At 38.9% G+C, this 16,202-nt stretch overlaps 1 pseudogene; it reads left to right on the top strand.

Annotated features, from left to right (window-relative positions):
- Gm18221 (predicted gene, 18221) lies at positions 207-608 on the top strand (annotated as a pseudogene).

Here is a 16,202-nt window from a genome sequence, read left to right as displayed (position 1 = left end):
TCTTGGGAATCCTAGGTTTTGGGCTAATATCCACTTATCAGGGAGTACATATTGTATGAGTTCCTTTGTGAATGTGTTACCTCACTCAGGATGATGCCCTCCAGGTCCATCCATTTGGCTAGGAATTTCATAAATTCATTCTTTTTAATAGCTGAGTAGTACTCCAATGTGTAGATGTACCACATTTTCTGTATCCATTCCTCTGTTGAGGGGCATCTGGGTTCTTTCCAGCTTCTGGCTATTATAAATAAGGCTGCTATGAACATAGTGGAGCATGTGTCCTTCTTACCAGTTGGGGCATCTTCTGGATATATGCCCAGGAGAGGTATTGCTGGATCCTCCGGTAGTACTATGTCCAATTTTCTGAGGAACCGCCAGACTGATTTCCAGAGTGGTTGTACAAGCCTGCAATCCCACCAACAATGGAGGAGTATTCCTCTTTCTCCACATCCACGCCAGCATCTGCTGTCACCTGAATTTTTTATCTTAGCCATTCTGACTGGTGTGAGGTGGTATCTCAGGGTTGTTTTGATTTGCATTTCCCTGATGATTAAGGATGTTGAACATTTTTTCAGGTGCTTCTCTGCCATTCGGTATTCCTCAGGTAAGAATTCTTTGTTCAGTTCTGAGCCCCATTTTTTAATCGGGTTATTTGATTTTCTGAAGTCCACCTTCTTGAGTTCTTTATATATGTTGGATATTAGTCCCCTATCTGATTTAGGATAGGTAAAGATCCTTTCCCAATCTGTTGGTGCTCTTTTTGTCTTATTGACGGTGTCTTTTGCCTTGCAGAAACTTTGGAGTTTCATTAGGTCCCATTTGTCAATTCTCGATCTTACAGCACAAGCCATTGCTGTTCTGTTGAGGAATTTTTCCCCTGTGCCCATATCTTCAAGGCTTTTCCCCACTTTCTCCTCTATAAGTTTCAGTGTCTCTGGTTTTAAGTGAAGTTCCTTGATCCACTTAGATTTGACCTTAGTACAAGGAGATAAGTATGGATCGATTCGCATTCTTCTACATGATAACAACCAGTTGTGCCAGCACCAATTGTTGAAAATGCTGTCTTTCTTCCACTGGATGGTTTTAGCTCCCTTGTCGAAGATCAAGTGACCATAGGTGTGTGGGTTCATTTCTGGGTCTTCAATTCTATTCCATTGGTCTACTTGTCTGTCTCTATACCAGTACCATGCAGTTTTTATCACAATTGCTCTGTAGTAAAGCTTTAGGTCAGGCATGGTGATTCCACCAGAGGTTCTTTTATCCTTGAGAAGAGTTTTTGCTATCCTAGGTTTTTTGTTATTCCAGATGAATTTGCATATTGCTCGTTCTAATTCGTTGAAGAATTGAGTTGGAATTTTGATGGGGATTGCATTGAATCTGTAGATTGCTTTTGGCAAGATAGCCATTTTTACAATGTTGATCCTGCCAATCCATGAGCATGGGAGATCCTTCCATCTTCTGAGATCTTCTTTAATTTCTTTCTTCAGAGACTTGAAGTTTTTATCATACAGATCTTTCACTTCCTTAGTTAGAGTCACGCCAAGATATTTTATATTATTTGTGACTATTGAGAAGGGTGTTGTTTCCCTAATTTCTTTCTCAGCCTGTTTATTTTTTATATAGAAAAAGGCCATTGACTTGTTTGAGTTTATTTTATATCCAGCTACTTCACCGAAGCTGTTTATCAGGTTTAGGAGTTCTCTGTTGGAATTTTTGGGGTCACTTATATATACTATCATATCATCTGCAAAAAGTGATATTTTGACTTCCTCTTTTCCCATTTGTATCCCCTTGATCTCCTTTTGTTGTCGAATTGCTCTGGCTAATACTTCAAGTACTATTTTGAAAAGGTAGGGAGAAAGTGGGCAGCCTTGTCTAGTCCCTGATTTTAGTGGGATTGCTTCCAGCTTCTCTCCATTTACTTTGATGTTGGCTACTGGTTTGCTGTAGATTGCTTTTATCATGTTTAGGTATGGGCCTTGAATTCCCGATCTTTCCAGAACTTTTATCATGAATGGGTGTTGGATCTTGTCAAATTCTTTTTCTGCATCTAACGAGATGATCATGTGGTTTTTGTCTTTGAGTTTGTTTATATAATGGATTACATTGATGGATTTTCGTATATTAAACCATCCCTGCATCCCTGGAATAAAACCTACTTGGTCAGGATGGATGAATGCTTTAATGTGTTCTTGGATGCGGTTAGTGAGAATTTTATTGAGGATTTTTGCATCGATATTCATAAGAGAAATTGGTCTGAAGTTCTCTATCTTTGTTGGATCTTTCTGTGGTTTAGGTATCAGAGTAATAGTGGCTTCATAAAATGAGTTGGGTAGAGTACCTTCTACTTCTATCTTGTGAAAAAGTTTGTGCAGAACTGGAATTAGATCTTCTTCGAAGGTCTGATAGAACTCTGCACTAAACCCGTCTGGTCCTGGGCTTTTTTTGGTTGGGAGACTATTTATAACTGCTTCTATTTCTTTAGGGGATATGGGACTGTTTAGAAGGTCAACTTGATCCTGATTCAACTTTGGTACCTGGTATCTGTCCAGAAATTTGTCCATTTCGTCCAGGTTTTCCAGTTTTGTTGAGTATAGCCTTTTGTAGAAGGATCTGATGGTGTTTTGGATTTCTTCAGGATCTGTTGTTATGTCTCCCTTTTCATTTCTGATTTTGTTAATTAGGATTTTGTCCCTGTGCCCTTTAGTGAGTCTAGCTAAGGGTTTATCTATCTTGTTGATTTTCTCAAAGAACCAACTCCTCGTTTGGTTAATTCTTTGAATAGTTCTTCTTGTTTCCACTTGGTTGATTTCACCCCTGAGTTTGATTATTTCCTGCCGTCTACTCCTCTTGGGTGAATTTGCTTCCTTTTTTTCTAGAGCTTTTAGATGTTTTGTCAAGCTGTTAGTATGTGCTCTCTCCCGTTTCTTCTTGGAGGCACTCAGAGCTATGAGTTTCCCTCTTAGAAATGCTTTCATTGTGTCCCAAAGGTTTGGGTACGTTGTGGCTTCATTTTCATTAAACTCTAAAAAATCTTTAATTTCCTTCTCTATTCCTTCCTTGACCATGGTATCATTGAGAAGAGTGTTGTTCAGTTTCCACGTGAGTGTTGGCTTTCTATTATTTTTTTAGTTATTGAAGAACAGCCTTAGTGCATGGTGATCTGATAGGATACATGGGACAATTTCAATATTTTTGTATCTGTTGAGGCCTGTTTTGTGACCTATTATGTGGTCAATTTTGGAGAAGGTACCATGAGGTGCTGAGAAGAAGGTATATCCTTTTGTTTTAGGATAAAGTGTTCTGTAGATATCTGTCAGATCCCTTTGTTTCATCACTTCTGTTAGTTTCAGTGTGTCCCTGTTTAGTTTCTGTTTCCATGATCTGTCCATTGGTGAAAGTGGTGTGTTGAAGTCTCCCACTATTATTGTGTGAGGTGCAATGTGTGCTTTGAGCTTTACTAAAGTTTCTTTAATGAATGTGGCTGCCCTTGTTTTTGGAGCATAGATATTCAGAATTGAGAGTTCCTCTTGGAGGATTTTACCTTTGATGAGTATGAAGTGCCCCTCCTTGTCTTTTTTGATGACTTTGGGTTTGAAGTCAATCTTATCAGATATTAGGATGGCTACTCCAGCTTGTTTCTTCATACCATTTGCTTGGAAAATTGTTTTCCAGCCTTTCATTCTGAGGTAATGTCTATCTTTTTCTCTGAGATGTGTTTCCTGTAAGCAGCAAAATGTTGGGTCTTGTTTGTGTAGCCAGTTTGTTAGTCTATGTCTTTTTATTGGGGAGTTGAGACCATTGATGTTAAGAGATATTAAGGAAAAGTAATTGTTGCTTCCTGTTATTTTTGTTGTTAAAGTTGGCATTCTGTTCTTGTGGCTGTCTTCTTTTAGGTTTGTTGAGGGATTACCTTCCTGTTTTTTCTAGGGCGTTGTTCCCGTTCTTGTATTGGTTTTTTTCTGTTATTATCCTTTGAAGGGCTGGATTCGTGGAGAGATAATGTGTGAATTTGGTTTTGTCGTGGAATACTTTGGTTTCTCCATCTATGGTAATTGAGAGTTTGGCTGGGTATAGTAGCCTGGGCTGGAATTTGTGTTCTCTTAGTGTCTGTATAACATCTGTCCAGGCTCTTCTGGCTTTCATAGTCTCTGGTGAAAAATCTGGTGTAATTCTGATAGGCTTGCCTTTATATGTTACTTGACCTTTTTCCCTTACTGCTTTTAGTATTCTATCTTTATTTAGTGCATTTGTTGTTCTGATTATTATGTGTCGGGAGGAATTTCTTTTCTGGTCCAGTCTATTTGGAGTTCTGTAGGCTTCTTGTATGTTCATAGGCATCTCCTTCTTTAGATTTGGGAAGTTTTCTTCAATAATTTTGTTGAAGATGTTTGCTGGTCCTTTGAGTTGAAAATCTTCATTCTCATCCACTCCTATTATCCGTAGGTTTGGTCTTCTCATTGTGTCCTGGATTTCCTGGATATTTTGAGTTAGGATCTTTTTGCATTTTCCATTTTCTTTGATTGTTGTGCCGATGTTCTCTATGGAATCTTCTGCACCTGAGATTCTCTCTTCCATCTCTTGTATTCTGTTGCTGATGCTCAAATCTATGGTTCCAGATTTCTTTCCTAGGGTTTCTACCTCCAGTGTTGCCTCACTTTGAGTTTTCTTTATTGTGTCTACTTCCCTTTTTAGGTCTAGTATGGTTTTGTTCATTTCCATCACCTGTTTGTATGTTTTTTCCTCTTTTTCTGTAAGGACTTCTACCTGTTTGATTGTGTTTTCCTGTTTTTCTCTAAGGACTTGTAACTCTTTAGCAGTGTTCTCCTGTATTTCTTTAAGTGATTTATTAAAGTCCTTCTTGATGTCCTCTACCATCATCATGAGATATGCTTTTAAATCTAGGTCTAGGTTTTCAGGTGTGTTGGGGTGTCCTGGACTGGACGAATTGGGAGTGCTGGGTTCTGATGATGGTGAGTGGTCTTGGTTCCTGTTAGTAAGATTCCTACGTTTACCTTTCGCCATCTGGTAATCTCTGGAGTTAGTAGTTATAGTTGACTCTGTTTAGAGATTATTCTTCTGGTGATTCTGTTACCGTCTATCAGCAGACCTGGGAGACAGATTCTCTCCTCTGAGTTTCAGTGCTCAGAGCACTCTCTGCTGGCAAGCTCTCTTACAGGGAAGGTGCGCAGATATCTTGTTTTTGGACCTCCTCCTGGCCGAAGAAGAAGGCCCAAAACAGGGCCTTTCTCAGAAGCTGTGTTGCTTTGGCAGTTCCCAGAAGCTGTCAGCTTCTGTGGTGCAGACTCTCACCTGTGCAGACTAAATTCCTAAGTTCCAGAGAGTCCCGGAATCAAGATGGCGACCGCTGCTGCTGAGGCTGAGGCCGCCTCCCAAGCCAGGCAGACACCTGTCCTCTGGTCTGGACGGTGGCTGGCTGTCTGCGGCCCGCCAAGGGTGCTGCCTCAGTGGCTCTGTGCTTCCGCCTGTCCCAGAAGCTGTCCGGTTCTCTGGCGCACCCTCTCACCTGTTCAGACTAATTTCCTAAGTTCTGCTGAGTCCCGGAACCAGGATGGTGACCGCTGCTCCTGAGGCTGAGGCCGCCTCCTGAGCCAGGCGGACACCTGTCCTCTGGTCCGGATGGTGGCCGGTTGTCTGTGGCCCGCCAAGGGTGCTGCCTCAGTGGCTCTGTGCTTCCGCCCGTCCCAGAAGCTGTCCGGTTCTCTGGCGCACCCTCTCACCTGTTCAGACTAATTTCCTAAGTTCTGCTGAGTCCCGGAACCAGGATGGTGACCGCTGCTGCTGAGGCTGAGGTCCATCCATCTGATTCCTTTGTGGAAGATTTGGTTGGTTGTTTTTGAAGAATTACCAACATTGATTTATTTTACTTCATCACAAATGCTGTCAACCTACACTAAGAAAAAACTCTTTCCCTTCCATTCTGCATGTGGGAAAAAAACTGCCTTTGTGAGTAGTAAGGAATCAACCCAGACACACTGGCAAAAAGAGAAAGACCTAGTATTGAAACTCAGGACAAACTTCCTCCAATATATTGTACAACTGCATCTATATTCATCTTAGTTACTTTTAGCTAGAGGTGAGAAGTGTCTATAGCATAGTACATACCTATGCTAAAGCTAAATCATCTCTGCCTCCTAAACAATGGCTAAATAATATGACATGGTGAGTTTTTCAAAGAGACGTTTTAGACTCTAATAGGATCCAATAATAAAGCAGTTGTCAGAAACAAATGACCGTTCGTCTTGTAGAGAGGCTTGAAGTTGGGTAAATAGATTGTGAAATGATGAACATCAGAATTCACTGTTTTAAACATTAAACTAGGGCTTGGCAAGATGCCTCAGTGTTCAGAGCACTTAATGTTCTTCCCGAGAATTCAGAGCCCAACAACATGTCATGTAGCTCATAACTATCTGCAACTTGGGCCTCCAGAGACTATGACACCCACTTTGGCCTCCAGGGAGGCCTGTGCAAACACCTTTAAGGGTAGTCAGCAGGGGCCTTGAATTGAACAAATTCTTTGACTGGAATTTAACAGTTTTATCAAAGTAGGATGCTTATCTTTGAAGAAAAGAAACTATTGTAGCTTAGTCTTAATGGTAATGACTATTATTTATTGACAGAACCTTACAGATAGAATGACCTTGCAATGCCCTTGACAGAAACATTTGGTTAATATGAGATCCATTTTTGCAAGGTTTAGGGTAAATGTGTTATAGTTGTCCTATTAAAGATTATTTACTTAGTGAAATATTTTGGAAAACAGTTAGTATATTTTTCCAGAAATTCTAAAAATAAATTACCAGTCCAGGAATAAAATTCAGAGTAGTAGTTATATTCTGAGAAAAATATATATGCTTAACTCTTTTTTGTTAGAAGTAGCCACATGAAGTTAGAAGAAATATTGTTAATACCATAGGAAGTATATGACTGTCTTAGTGAACATCAACTAAAAATAATAGTCAAGTTTCCTAGGGTCAGGAAACAGTGTGGCTGAGTCAACATAAGAAGCTTATAAGTCCTTAGAACAGCTCAGTTTTGGGTTTGAAGATTGGATAAATACCTGTGATGCTTGGTATATACTTGGACCAGGGAGTGGCATTATTAGGAGGTTTGGAACTAGGTGCAGCCTTGGGGGAGGAGGTCTGTCACTGTGGACATGGGCTTTAAGACCATGATCCTAACCATGTAGAAGCCAGTGTTCTAGCAGCCTTCAGATGAAGATGTAGAACTTTCAGGTCCTCCTGCACCATGCCTACCTGCATCCTTCCTTGATGATAATGGAATGAAGCTCAGAACTTGTAATCCAGCCTCATCTAAATGATGTCTTTTTAAGAGTTGCCTTGGTTTCTTCACAGCAGTAAAACATTAACCGAGACAATATCATCAAGGGAGAAACAACAATGTAGAATAAAATTTATCCTACTTGGAAATGACTTGTCAGCCCTCTTGTCTCCAACGTGACTATATTTGGAGAAGGAAAGTTTTAGGAGATGGATGTAAATAAAGTCAGACAGATCAGAACCTGATCAAATAGAATTGCTAGCCCTGTAACAAACAGAAGAATATGAAGTGTGGCCTTCATATGCGTGTGGGGCCTAGCAAACACAGAAGTGGATGCTCACAGTCAAGTATTGGATAGATCACAGGGCCCCCAATGGAGGAGCTAGAGAAAGTATCCAAGGAGCTGGGGAGGTCTGCAACCCTATAGGTGGAACAACAATATGAACTAACCAGTACCCCCAAAGCTCTTGTCTCTAGCTGCATATGTATCAGAAGATGGCCTAGTCGGCCATCATTGGGAAGAGAGACCCCTCGGTCTTGCAAACTTTATATACCCCAGTACAGGGGAATGCCAGGGCCAAGAAGTGGGAGTGGGTGGGTAGGAGAGTGGGTGGGGATGGAGGCTATTGGGGACTTTTGGTATAGCATTGGAAATGTAAATGAAGAAAATACCTTAAAAAAAAAAAGGTGGCCATGAATCAGTGGATCAGTGGGGAATTTCCTCTGGTTGTCCATGATAGCTCTCTTATCTTCACTTTCTCAGATTCCAGACTATAGATAAACTTAATTTTTGTCACTAAGTGTACTGGCTAGTTTTGTGTCAACTTGACACAGCTGGGGTTATCACAGAGAAAGGAGCTTCAGTTGAGGAAATGCCTCCATGAGATCCAACTCTAAGGCATTTTCTCAATTAGTGATCAAGGGGGAAGGGCCCCTTGTGGGTGGGACCATCCCTGGGCTGGTAGTCTTGGGTTCTATAAGAGAGCAGGCTGAGCAAGCCAGGGGAGGCAAGCCAGTAAAGAACATCCCTCCATGACCTCTGCATCGGATCCTGCTTTCTGACCTGCTTGAGTTCCAGTCCTGACTTCCTTGGTGATGAACAGCAGTATGGAAGTGTAAGCCGAATAAACCCTTTCCTCCCCAACTTGCTTCTTGGTCATGATGTTTGTGCAGGAATAGAAACCCTGACTAAGACACTAAGTAACCAAATTTTCAATATTTTGATACAGAGATTGTCTTTGAGGTTTTTTATTGCTACAATAAAATATCACAATCAAAAAGCAACTTGGGGAAGAAAGGTTGTGTTTTTGTTTTATATTTTTTATTTTGTTTACAACTCATACAACATAGTCCATTAGCAAAGGAAGTCAAGGCAGGTACTCAAAGAAGGGGTAGGGGGTAAAGAGATGGCTCAGCCAGTAAGACATATTGCTCCTTTTCCAGAAAACTCATCTTTACTTCTCAGCACCCATGTCAAGTGGCACACAAGGTCCTGTAACCCCAAGGGAGGTGATGTTCTCTTCTGGTTTCTATCGGCAATCGGGTTCTCATGGCATTCGTGTACACACACACACACACACACACACACACACACACACACACACACACATGCACACACACCACTAAAATATTTTTAAAATAAACTCTTGGGATTTTTCAACTTTATTTATAGCTTATGTGAATAATTGTGCTCTCATAATTCATAGACGAGTTGGAGTTGATGGATGATAAGACCTGTGTGATGACATAAAACTGTGATGACTTGACTATCAATAGGAGATGCAGATGAGATAGTTACTCCCTGGTTACTATTTTAGTGAGCTATTAATCTGCTTTCTGAAGTGGTTGTGCTACTTTAGTCTCATCACAATCTATAAGTGAGAGTTTTGAACCTCACATCCTCATCAACATGTTCAATTGCCTGTCTTATTCTAAGCATCATGAAATGGTGTACTACTGTCCTGCAATACTGATTTGTATCTCTATATCTAATGACAATAAGTGCTATTCCAGAGGATCCAAGTCTGATTCTCAGCACCCACATGGCTGTTTATAACTGTCTCTAATTCAAGTCAAGAGAATCCAATACTCTTCTCATCTGGCCTCTACAGGTACTGGCACAAAACATAATACAGACATACATGTTAGCAAAACACCCATACATACTGAAAAATAAAAATAAGATAATAAAAACAAATTTTTAAAAAGAATAACATTTTCTTTGTATTCAAAGTTTATTCAAATTTGTTTATTCAAGGTTTTCTTTGAATAAAAAATGTATTCAAATTTTTGTGGTAAAATATAGAATCGCATCAATCCTGACAGCTTGGATGGCGCATTCAGTAGAAATTTAACTTCCTTTATATCTTTTCATTCTTTTTCATTTGAATGACTGACAGATTGGGGTAAATTATCCTCCACATTACTTTCTTTAGTTAATGTCATATTCTGTGTTCCATATCATATTCAACATTTGATTTCTTAGATTTTTAACATGAGCATTATTTACAAAAAGAATTATATTCTCCTCTTTTAACTTTTTAAAAATATTTACTCCAAATTACTTTGAATGCAATTCACCATTTTTTTGCCTGAGTTCAGGCTTGTAAATTACTTAGTAAATGTTATTTTTTTATTAGACTAGCCAAGAAAGGCTTTGCTCTTTTTTTTTTGACATGTAAATTTCTTTATTTTTAAGTTACATAGTCCATGATTTTGTTACAATTGCTTAAACAAATCAGATTCTCCCAGATCATTATTGCTTATAATTTTTGTTTATGTGCTCAAAACATAAAACAATATATATTAACCTGTAACATGATTTGCACCATTCTGTATTTCATCAATATGGCATATAGAAAAACGGAAGGAAGGAGAGAGAGAAAATGACAGAGTGTAAATATTATCGCAGTCTTCCCATTCAGATTGCTATAACAGTCTTTACTGAGTTCCTTCATGTGTATATATCTATAGATAAATAGATAGATAGATAGAAGATCGGTGGGTGGATAGATAGATAGATAGATAGATAGATAGATAGATAGATAGAAAAATAGATAGATAGGCAGTTTTATTCAGTGTGAAGGTACACAAATTGAATAATCCTTCACCACATTCAGGTACCAGTTATACAGACTGTAGGCAAGGGTTTGTGGTGTGCTTTGTTCCAGTTTTCCTTTGTTGTTTTACTTTATTTTCTTTCTTTCTTTTTTACTTATGCACTTTACATCCTGCTCACTGACCCCTCTCACTCAGTCCCCCCCACAATATTTCCTCCATCCCCACCCCCACAAGGGCTGGGACTAGGCCTGGCTGTTTGGCCATCATGTGAGTCTCAAAGAACTGGAACAGGGGCTATGCCAAAAGCTGTTGCCTGTGGGTGGGATTTGTTCAACTAGCTGGGCTGCCTTGTCTGGCCTCAGAGGAAGAGGAAGTGCCTAGCCTCTCAGAGACTAGAAGTGCCAGGTAGATGACACTCAGGAGAGCCCCAACCTTCTCAGAAGCATTCCTCTTTTATCCTTTGGTTTTATGTTTATTGAAGAAAAACTACAGGAGGAAGCTTAGTGTTTCAGAAATGGTGTACTGTATTTAAGGTCTCCTGATCTTTGAAAAAGGTAACTAGAATTCAGTGTAGTCACTGACTGCTGTGGGGCTTTGTTGTCTTTGTTGTTTGCCTCTATGATATGGGGTCCCTCTCACATTATCCAGACAGGTCTTGGAAACTCAGAGTCAAGTCAATCCGGACCATTAGTCTCCACTGTGCTGAGTGCTGAGTGCTTGTCACTGCTCCTGCATTAATATGTGTAACTGTTTCCTAGTTATAAGAAATAGAGGAAGTATATAATGGATATTTATATGTTTTGAGGGAATATGCACAGCCATCCTAAATGAGGCATAACAAATTGATTTTTCTCAGAGCAACAAGGTATTCAATATGGTAGGAAAGAGTTAAACTTTAAGGCATATTAAATAATATCTTTTATTATTTGTGCTATTAATAACTAATTTATTTGAGCATTTTAGAAATAACCAATTAATGTAAGCTGTACAGCAAGCCAAAGTCAGTTTCTATTTATTTATTCTTAATGGAAACATTTAAGCATAAAATTTTAGGGACTTTCTGAAGATTGCACAGAAACTGAATGTGGCTTTCTGAATAGCTACATTTTTTTCTCCTGTTCACTTTCTAAAAGGAGACATTGTATAAACAACTCAACATGCTTGCAAATTATACAGTTGTTTTTAAAGGCTCGATATCATGTAGATAAAAATGCATTTTGTTTTTTGCTAACATCAAAGGCTAGTGTGAATGAACTCACACAAAATTTTCAGTGAAACTTTTCTTTGACAGCAGGCAATGTACCAAGGATAGCAAGGACTGTGAAATAATTCCTTATAACTTGGAAATATGTCTTAAGCTATCCTCTAGTTTCTAATGTCACATAGTTAATGTGACTTCCGACTTACTCTGTTTGACTAAAAGACACTATGAAGGAAAAATTCCATCCCCATCTTTCCTCTCTCTGTATAATTCTTTACAGCCCTTGAAGAAAATATATTTCTCAATGCTTATGACTTTGTGAAAGAATTGCCTGAAGGCTGGAGTTGAAGGTTTATGATGAGTTTTGCCATCTGGTCTATGTGTTTAAAGCAAGAAACCATCTAAACCCACCTAGCAGGTAAGCTAGGTTGTCCTCAAGGGTACTCAAATGGGAAGCAAAGTCTGTGTTTAGTCACTTAAATGTTTTCCTTTCAGTTTCTTATTTCCTAGAAACCCTTTTTAGCATCCACTCACCCTTTACTCCTGCTTCATTAGTATTTTAGAATTAGAATATTTGTTTTATTCTATAGTTGCTAGGTGAGCTAAGGCAGAATTAATTCTAGCTTCAGATCTGTTACCATTTATGTTTTTGTGTATATTTTGGTAAATCCTATACATAGATTTTTGTAATAATTGTGTCCAGACATAAGATAGCATGGAATCTGTTGTCTTAGTTTGGAAGCTTTCCAGTTATTCTAAGTTTTTTCAGATTGTTATTTATTTCAATAACATATTTATTTTGATTCTTCCCTCATATACACCCCAACCACAGTTTCTCCTCCTTCTACTCTTCCTTAATCCCCCATCTGCCCTTTCCCACAGATCCACTCCCCCTCTATTTCCTTTTCAGAAAAGAGCAGGCCTCTAAGGCATAACAGCCAAACAGGACAAAGCAAGATACAGTAAAATATGCCAAAAGCCCTCATACCAAGGCAAACCAATAGGGAGAAAAGAGTCTGAAGAGCTGATAATAGAGCCAGAACTACACCTACTCCAGCCACTGGGGTTCTATAAAAACACCAAACTAATAGTCAATATATATATGCAAAGAACCTGGTGCATACACACGCAGGCCTTGTGCTTGAAATTTTATTCTTTATGAATCTACATGTGCCCTGAACAGTTGATTTGGTGGGCCATGTTCTCCTGGTGACCTTCATCTCCTCTGACTCCTACAATCTTTCCTCCACCTTGTTTTGATGGCAGAGATGTTACCCAATCCCCTAGGGGAAAGACTTGATGGAGACCTCCAATTTAGATTTTCTCTCTTTATAATGTCTTCTGTGGGTCTTTGCACCAACTCTCATCTGGTGCTGGAGGAAATGTATATCAGAATGTCATTAGGATTCATCTCGTTTTTTTTTTTTTTTTTTTTTTTTTAAGACCAGTCATGTTTGGTTCTACTAATTTTAATGAATTGGGGGGGGGGAGTACAGAAGAGACAATACACATGATAGGTTTTAAAATCCTCTATGAGATCACCAACATTAACAAAACTAAGAACAAATGTGAAAAACAAATGCTTAAGAAAATGTAAGCAAAATAAAGATCTCTAAGTGGATCCTATACAGTGGGATTGCCAATGACTTTGTAATTTAATACTAGTGTGCAATGAGTCCACTTTAAGTGTAATATAGATCCATAATCACTTTTTTTTATATTTGCTATGTTAGTGATTGTAAAAACATTACAAACTTGCAGCTATTTCTGATGCTTACACTATGCTTACAATAATTACAAAGAAAATGTAGGCACAATTCTAGGTACAGATGGGAATGATGACAGATGTTACAGAATGGTGCTTACCTGAATTAGACAATTTAGGCTGCATGTTGAAAGAAAATATTGCCTTATTGTCTTAGTTTTGGATTTGCTATTTGAAGAGAAACCAGGACCATAGCAATTATAAAGGGAAATATTTAATTGGGGCTGGTTTAGAGTTCAAAAGTTTAGTTTATTATCATCATGACAGAAAGCATGGCAGGACCTAGACAGACATTGTGCTGGAGATGGTGCTCAGAGTTCTACATCTTGATCTGTAGACAACTGGAAGAAGACTCAGAGCCACACTAGGCAAGTGGTTTCAATAAAATGGCTCCATAGGTCATAAAGATTGGCTGTCTTAGTAAGGTCTCCATTGCTGTGAAAAGACACCATGACCAAGACAACTCTTAAAACAACAACAATAACAACAAAAAAAAAAACAACTTTTAATTGGCAGGAAATATGGCAACATCTAGGTAGACATGGTGCCTTTAACAATAACAAAGCAAAGTTATGAGTTGAATCATCTTAAATTGCAGATTTCATATTTAAAACAAACTTGTCTTATAAATGTAACATCTTTGCATTCAAAGCTCTCTTTATCTCTACTATTTCATAAAATAGTCTACCCACAGTGATCAGTATGCTCCCTAAGGATTATTTGAGAGTAACTCTTTTCTCTGACAGTCATATTTTCATGCATACTCTGGTCTCGTGGTTCTAAATAAAGAAAATAAACTCCGGAAGTACATTAGAGTAATTTTAACTTAAATATGTCATTTAGCTTTCCATTAGGAAATAATTTGATCTTCGGAAGCACCAGTGAACTAAAGAAAATAATTATAACATTATGGGCACTGGATAGATGGAGAGATGTAGTCAGCGAGTGCTGAAGTGAATTTTCAAAGGTGCAGCGAATGTTCAAGAGTCCTAATACTGATATACTTTCCATTATATTGGCTCAAAAAAGGTAGCCAAAAATACCAGTATGATTTATACAATAACGACTTCTTAAATTTATAAAATACAAATGTAAGGTTTTTGTTTTAATTTTTTCCTTTTACTTATTCTTTTATATAGTACACCCAAGCTGCAGTTTCCTCTCCATCCCCTCCACCCAGTTGTTCCTCTCACCTCCTCTTTCCCCCAGTCCCACACCTCCATCTCCCTCTTAGAAAAGAACAGACCAAGGCAACACAGTAGAAGAAAAAAAAATGGTCCTAAAGGCAAGCAAAAGAGCCCATCTTAGTCCTTGTCAGTTGCTTCAGTAGGCCATGTTCTTGTCATGTTCTTGACCCCTTTGGCTCCTCCAATCCTTCCTCTATCTCCTCTCCAGGACTCCCCCAGTTCCACTTAATATTTGGAAACCATTGGGCATCAATGGCCCCATGCTCTGTTCCTACAGCACATTCAGCCTTTCTTTTAATCTGTCTCTTTTCTATGTTTCAGCTCTTTGCTGGGCGTGCCCCCTGGTTCTGTCACCTCCAGCATACTTGGTGTCATTTTGTAAGTTAGATTTTCCTTCACTGGTTAATCCAGTGGTCTCTTGGGGTCTTTTCCCTGCAGAGTTTTGCACCTTGCCACACATTTCCTGGCCTCAGTGGTACTCATGAGCCATACCTCCACTGTCTATATTTCTCTTGGCATCTGATCTTTCAAACTGCTACAACAATGAGGCAGACTATCAGCTCTGTTTATAGCATCCTAGTGTTTTTCCAGAACAAAGTTAAAAACTCCTGTATGCTTGACCTGTTTTGTGACCTAATGACCACTGTCAGGTTTATCATAGTAAAATCCTTTACCCTCAAGACCAATGTTCTGTATTGATTACTTTCATCCTCACCATGACAAAATTCCCAAGCAGAACAATTTCAGGAATGGTTTTTCTTGGCTCACAGTTTTAGAATACAGCTCAACATCGTGGGAAATTCACAGTGGGAGGAATCTGAGAAGGCTAGTCCCCATGTATCCACACTCAGAAACAGTGAAAATTCTGTTTTCCACCTCACTTTCTGTGATGGTTTGATATGCATGGCCCAGCGAGTGGCACTATTAGAAGGTGCGGCCCTTTTGGAGTAGATGTGACCTTGTTGGAGTAGGTATGTGACTGTGAGCATCAGCTTCAAGAGCCTCATCCTAGCTGCCTGGAAGCCAATATTTTGTGAGCAGCCTTCAGATGAAGATGTGGAACTCTCAGCTCCTCCTGCACCATACCTGTCTGGACACTGCCATGCCACCATGATAATTAACTGAACCTTTGAACGTGTAAGCCAGTCCCAAGTAAATGTTGTTTTTATAAGAGATGCCTTGGTCATTGTGTTTGTTCATAGCAGTAAAACCCTGAGACATTTTCTCTTCACATTCACTCTAGGACTCGGACCACAGAAGGGTGCTACCCACATTTAAGTTGTGACCTTGGACTTCAATTAACCCAGCCAATCTAGAAACTTCTACACAATTATGACCATATATTTATCTCAGTGGCGATGTCAAACTTCCATCAAGCTGTCAATCACATTACTATCACATTAGTCAAGACTTTAAATAAGGTCAAAATAGGTATGTTTTAAAATTGCATACAATGATTTTCTCATTCACTCTTTTTTTTTTTCAAAATAGCAAACATTGTTTTAATAGCATCAAGTAAATGGTACAGTTTTAACAAGTAAAAAGTGTATCCTTACAGAATTTTAAAGTCAGAATAAACACTTCAGAAATGGTTTTAGAGGGTCTTAAAACTTAACACATTTTTTTAAAAAAGCTTTCTTTAAAATAGAAGGCAGGTTGTATTCAGTGGATATGAGCAGAATCAATG

Source organism: Mus musculus, chromosome 6 (genome assembly GCF_000001635.26).
Source record: "Mus musculus strain C57BL/6J chromosome 6, GRCm38.p6 C57BL/6J".
Lineage (NCBI taxonomy): Eukaryota > Metazoa > Chordata > Mammalia > Rodentia > Muridae > Mus > Mus musculus.
Note: the sequence above shows the minus strand (reverse complement) of the source record. Positions and strands in the feature narration are given on the sequence as shown.